A 6,042-nucleotide genomic window follows, 5' to 3' on the forward strand; every position below is an offset into this window, starting at 1 on the left:
AAATCGTAATTATACAAAGTCTTCATCGTTAAATTCCAATAGATCAAATAATCTTTATCGTTAAATTCTAATAGATCAAATAGTCTTCTGGCACAATTTTTAATTGCCCACCAAAACATTCCTACAAAATAAAATTAGTAATTAGATAGAAATACATAGTATGCAAGTGCAAACTTAGAGCAATGTGGTAGAGTTTGCCCCTTGGGGACTCGGAATAATACTATCACATAGAAGTAAGAAATATACATATACACGACTAAAACAAATGATAAAAGTAGAGGAAAATCTATATATGTTACAGTGCTGAGATGAAAATGTAATCGAATGATTTGAGTAACAGAATCTATGGACAAAAATCATGCTTTATTGGACTTCCTAATTGTTTTCTTAGCATCCAGACATCTAGCTATATTCTCTCTAGAGTAGTATGATTTTGTTGCTTTCTTTCGTTTAATTGTTGTATACCGATGGACAAAATAGATTAGTGAATTTCTTTTTCAAAAGGAACATTAACTTTAGCATATAGCATATACTCAATCAACTCACTTTCAATTAATCTAGGAATAACCAAATACAAACACCTTACCCAAATCAAGGATGTTGCTAGATAGAACTTGGTATTTCCCATATGCTATCTGATTAATAGTTTTTGAGATAGAAATGTAATCTACTAGTGAGTACCTCTTACAGGTGACTATAATCACTTAGCTACCATTGATATCTTAGAATCTGGCAAGAAATTAAAAGCGTAGTTACGACTTCTATTCCATCAACACTCCAATTTGTATAGAGACAATACTTAAAAACTTCCTTCAGATAATTTGCTAGCTCAATTTTACCCTCAGACAATATTAGTCTCTACATTTTAGTTAAACTATCATAGCAAAGATAATCATATAGATCTCTATTCACATAAAAGCTGAGCTAAACAAAGGGAAGGGAAGGCATTTAAAATATTTTGTGTAATTAAAAGTGAGTGAAAATGATATACTTGTCGGGAAGTGAATACCTTTATTCACTTGGCATCCTCTTTCAATTCATAATTGTTGGGGTTACCAGAAAAAATTCATTTCAAGATATCTGAAACTTAATTCTCAAACAACCAGATTTGTATTTATGTACTTCCCATTCTAGCAAACAGAAAATAAGATAGTAAGTCAAAGAAGACAAATCCAAATTTAGCTCTTCGGTTGAACTCATAAAGGAAGATCTTAAGCTGAGATAATACATGATAAAGACCAAATCAACAATAGAAATCTGCAAGTTTCATATGTCAAGAGATAAAGAATGAAGGAGAAAGATGACAAATTGTGTATTATGCTCAACTAATTGATATACTGCAGAACATTTCCTTTCCAAAGATGACACGCCCAAAGTTTGATTACCTTGTCGATATATATTTGCTATCAACTAATCCTCGTACAACAATTTTAAGGAGAGAAGGAAGTTAATAGCTAAAAAGTCAGTTTACCCAGCTTTACCTACCAAACATGCTAGTGAATAATGCCTTAACATGCCTCTGAGTACCTTTATCCTTTTTCTTTGCCTTCCTCACTTTTGCTCTACGTACATCTTATTTGAGAACATGAAGAATCTTCTGTTCACTCCAGTGTCCACATGTATTATAACCTATACTAAAGCAAGCAAGAACTGAACTGATGCAAACACAATATAGTCACAAGTAGGACAATATCTTTAGAATTTGATATTCCAATCACAAAGTTAAAGTCTTAATAACATCAGAACTAAATACTGCGCTAGCATAAAAAAGAAATAGTATGCATCAATTGATATGCCAAATTGATCTACCTAACTCACATATTGCCATGTTTATTCAATATCAAACTAGAGCCTCATTCTTAACTTCAGGAGCTATACAGTTATAATAATAGAGAGAGAGAACAAGAATTAACTACTATACAATAGAATGTCAGAACAAGAATTTGTGCCCAGATTGTATAAATGTAAGAGGTTATTCTCCTTCGAAAATACAAGTGAAGGTCATCCCTCCCCCTTATGGGCTAGATAACGACATATAACTAAGTGAATGAACTCATGTTACAATAGAGAAAACCAAACCTCATTGTAATTGAAGTATATCTTCATCACTATCTCATATTTTTATGGCAGAATACATAGACAGACACTTAAACTATCAAAGAAAGTTCACTTGAACACCTCAACTAAGCCATCTTCCACCGAAACACTTTTACTATACTTTTACTGCACCAGTTTAACACGTCCGACCTGAGCTTATTAAATTTTTTCACGCGTTTGATTATGCGCTTCCAGCATGGATAATCTAACCAATTAAAAATTGACACGTTTTTTACAATAACACATAGATTATTTTACCGGCTAAAACCAAACTTAATTACCCTATTCCTAATTATAACCCTCTTTACAGATTTCTAAAACAACAAACGACAAAAAAAAGCCCTAAGTCCCAAATTTGATTCTAGTAAAATCCGCCCAAAGCGATGCATGTTTATTGATTTTGCTTCGTTTTCGTTCGATATTGAGTGGTAATTAGTGCCATAGGTAAATATCTGTTGGATTTGTTTGATTTTGTCCAAATATGTGCTTGAAGAACGATCATCAGTATATTGCCGGTGCTGACTTGTTGAAGTGCTGAAAGGGTAAGTCTTTTTAGTGTTTGTATTGTAGTCATTTTAGTGGTGGGCTACTGGGCTTCTGTGGGAGTTGGGACTGATTTGGGACCACAATTAGGTATTTTTTAAAGAAATTTGGGAATATTAAAATAGTGATGTTAGACTTTATTGCTGTTAATTTACACCATGATGGTAACTTTACCCTTGACCATGACTCGAAATATGTGGGGGAACAAGAGGTGTTAATAGCTGATATTGATAAAGGCCACTTTTCTATTCCATAACTATTATATTACTCTAAAAAAATGGGATATGCTACAGTGGGTGGCTTCTATTACCAAGATCCGAAAACTAAGAATTTTGTCTATGTGGATAGTGATGCACAATTATTGAATATTGTGTCTAACCTTGAAAATGAAGACGAGTTACATTTGTATATTCAACATATTGTTCTAGACTCTGAGGTAGTGGATGATGTGGCACCTACTAGACTTATTGGTGGTCCAGAAATAGGTTTAAGTGAAGTGAATGGTGCATCTGGGGAAACAAACACAGAAGAGAGGGAAGACTGTCTAGTCACAACTTCAATTTGTTATTACTATCATTTGTTAAAACTAATCTATGTGCTTTTTATGTTAATTTCATCCAGGTAGTTCGGGTGAAAGAGTTGTATCATATGGGACTAAGGTTGTAAAGGATACCAATGCAGTCACTATTGATCTTGGATTTAAACCTCCTGGGCTTAAGTTTAAAGGCAGAAATACTATAACTACTTCCCGCTACAACAACTAAGTGCAAACAAGAGAAGCCAAATTGGATCTTCAGCAACTACCTCTTCAGTTGCAATACAGCCCCTCCAGCACCATAGTTGTGTTATAGTTGTGTTAGGACTATGCTATTTTGGGTTTCAGTTCATGTATTTTGCTAAGTATTCAAACTTGGATTGATTATTGTGTCTTTTTTGGGCCAGTTCATGTATTTTGCTAGTTGTTTGGAAGTGTTGTAAACACTTTAGTTGGAATGCAATTTAAATGCCTCAGTTGGTAGCATTCTGTTTAAATGCAATTTAAATGCCTCTGTTTAAATACTTTAGCTGGAATGTAATTCAAATGCCTCAGTTGGTAGCATTCTATTTAAACCAATACATTCAATTTTGTATGCATTCAGTTGGTAACATCAAACTGCATAAAAATTTAACCAATACATAACAAACCGCAGAAAATTTTTCACCTAGGCATAACAAACTGCAGATTTTTTTTCCAATACACATCAAACTGCAGAACTTGTTTCATTTCATTGAAGTAAGGCCATAGGCCACAATTACATCCAAACAAACTAGATACACCCAAAATATATCTAGCACTATTACAAACTGCCCACAAAATACTCCAACCACCAACAAAACCACAACAACTTCAATGATTAACGACACAGTAGCAAACCCAAATAATCAACATCGTTACTGTAATAGAAGCCAATTTCTTCTTCGTTGTTCTTGCTCGATCCCATTCTTCTTCAAAAGCTTTGACCCTATTCAGTAAACCCCAAATAACTCTATTCGCTTGGCTAGGAAACTCGTCGTCAACCCACTTAAAATAATTACATCCACCTTTGTCCTTAAAAAAAATCATTTAAACTAAACTCGAAAAAAACAACAGGACTAAAAATTAATTAATTGTAGTTAATTGTCACTTACCTTTTCAATTTTGCATCCATAGAACCTCCTTCCAGGATTAGATGGAGATCATGAAGTTTTCAATTGACATTCATGACCACACCTACATGAATCGACTCTTGGTTTGAGACACATAATTGAGAGCTTATTAAGCCATCGAGCACAATTTGGAGAGAAGAATAGAAATTTTAAACAAAATCAAGAAAAGGGTGAAGAAATAAGGCTGGATTTTGAGGGAATGGTGAAGAATTAGGGCTGGTAAGAGGGAGGAGGGTCTAATTATATTATTGGAGAAAGGAGGGATTTTATCGTTTATTGTACAGTTAATAGGCTTTTTGTCAGCATATTTCTATTGTTCACGCGCTCAAATGTAGTGATACTCACGTTATTTGCCATGTCAGTCGGACGTGTTAAGCTGGTGCAGTAAAATTATAGTAAAAGTGTTTCGGTGGAAGATGGCTTAGTTGAGGTGTTGAAGTGAACTTTCTTTGATAGTTTAAGTGTCCGTCTATGTATTCTGCTTATTTTTATCAGTAACCCATAAAGCTTCATGAAAAAAAATACCATATCTTCTTGCATATTTATTAATTATCAAACCTTATAAATAACAAAATATTTTAGTTTCAACTACCAAGCCTCAATGTATGCCATTAAGTCATAAGCATTTATACGTTTATGCTACAAAAATTTTATGTCAAACTTAAGTAGAAAACTTAGACTAACATTTTGAACTCCACAATTGGGAAGTAACATTATAATGCTTCAAATGCAAAACAAAAATATACAAAGCACTGAAAAAATTAATTTGACAAGAAAAGGACATAATAATAGTTTAACTATGGAATGAAGTAAGATGTGGTGGACCTGAAAATTGTACTGTACGTACAAATCAACAAGCTATGAAAATATATAAGCATATAAAAAAAGGCAAACCAAATATGTCCAAAAATTTTCATCTCACGAAAATACCTTCTTAATGCTTCACTTCCTTTTCAAATACTCATTATTGCTTTCTGTCCATCCATATTTGATACTAAATTTTTACATCCTACTAATTTTTTCTATTTATCCAAGAAATTTTACTTCATTAATTGCTTCGAAACCAAAATGATTTCAGCGGTAAGGATAGGTCAGACTAACTTTCCATCAAACAGGTAATATGCAATGGTTAATCCCAAAAGAAATACTGCAATATGCAAAGCTAGTATAGAAATGTTTAAGATCTGAACACAAGTAAGTTTAAACTTAAGACTAGCAATATGAAACAAACCCGAATGAACTCTGTGTTTGAACTTTGATACTATTGAGATTTTTTTTTGATTCGTTGAATTTCACTGAAGCAAATATTGGCATATATAATAGCACATTTCAGAAAGAAAATGAGACGTCGCTGCAAATTTTAGGGTGGAGGAAAATTCGGCACAGGAAGTGGTAGTGTCTATGTAGATTACGGCGTAGGTGGGCAAAACGAAAAACCTAATGAACTGATGTCTCGATTTTAGGAGGGAAATTGTTTGCACTTTGAAAATGGGGGGAAATATTTCACGGGAAATTTTAAAGGCAGGGTGGAATTTTATTGAATTTCTTTAGCGCACACTTGTGAAGTGTTACTTTCAGAATTACAAATATAGCTCACTTTAAAAGCGTGGCAATATAAATGAATAAGTGTTGCCAATTAATTTATGTTTGGCAACACTTACGTCGCGTTGTCTTTCAATTTAAAAAGAACGCTTTGCAAGCGTGGCCATAAAATGT

At 33.3% G+C, this 6,042-nt stretch overlaps 1 long non-coding RNA gene across 1 annotated transcript; it reads right to left on the reverse strand.

Annotated features, from left to right (window-relative positions):
* Positions 1-3,887: 3,887 nt before the first annotated feature.
* Positions 3,888-5,770, reverse strand: LOC109243904. The gene is made up of 2 exons (XR_002070638.1): positions 5,558-5,770; positions 3,888-4,390 (listed from the first exon to the last, which is right to left on the reverse strand). It is a non-coding gene; the product is annotated as an uncharacterized LOC109243904 (long non-coding RNA).
* Between the last annotated feature and the right edge of the window lie 272 nt (positions 5,771-6,042).

Source organism: Nicotiana attenuata, unplaced genomic scaffold, assembly GCF_001879085.1.
Source record: "Nicotiana attenuata strain UT unplaced genomic scaffold, NIATTr2, whole genome shotgun sequence".
Lineage (NCBI taxonomy): Eukaryota > Viridiplantae > Streptophyta > Magnoliopsida > Solanales > Solanaceae > Nicotiana > Nicotiana attenuata.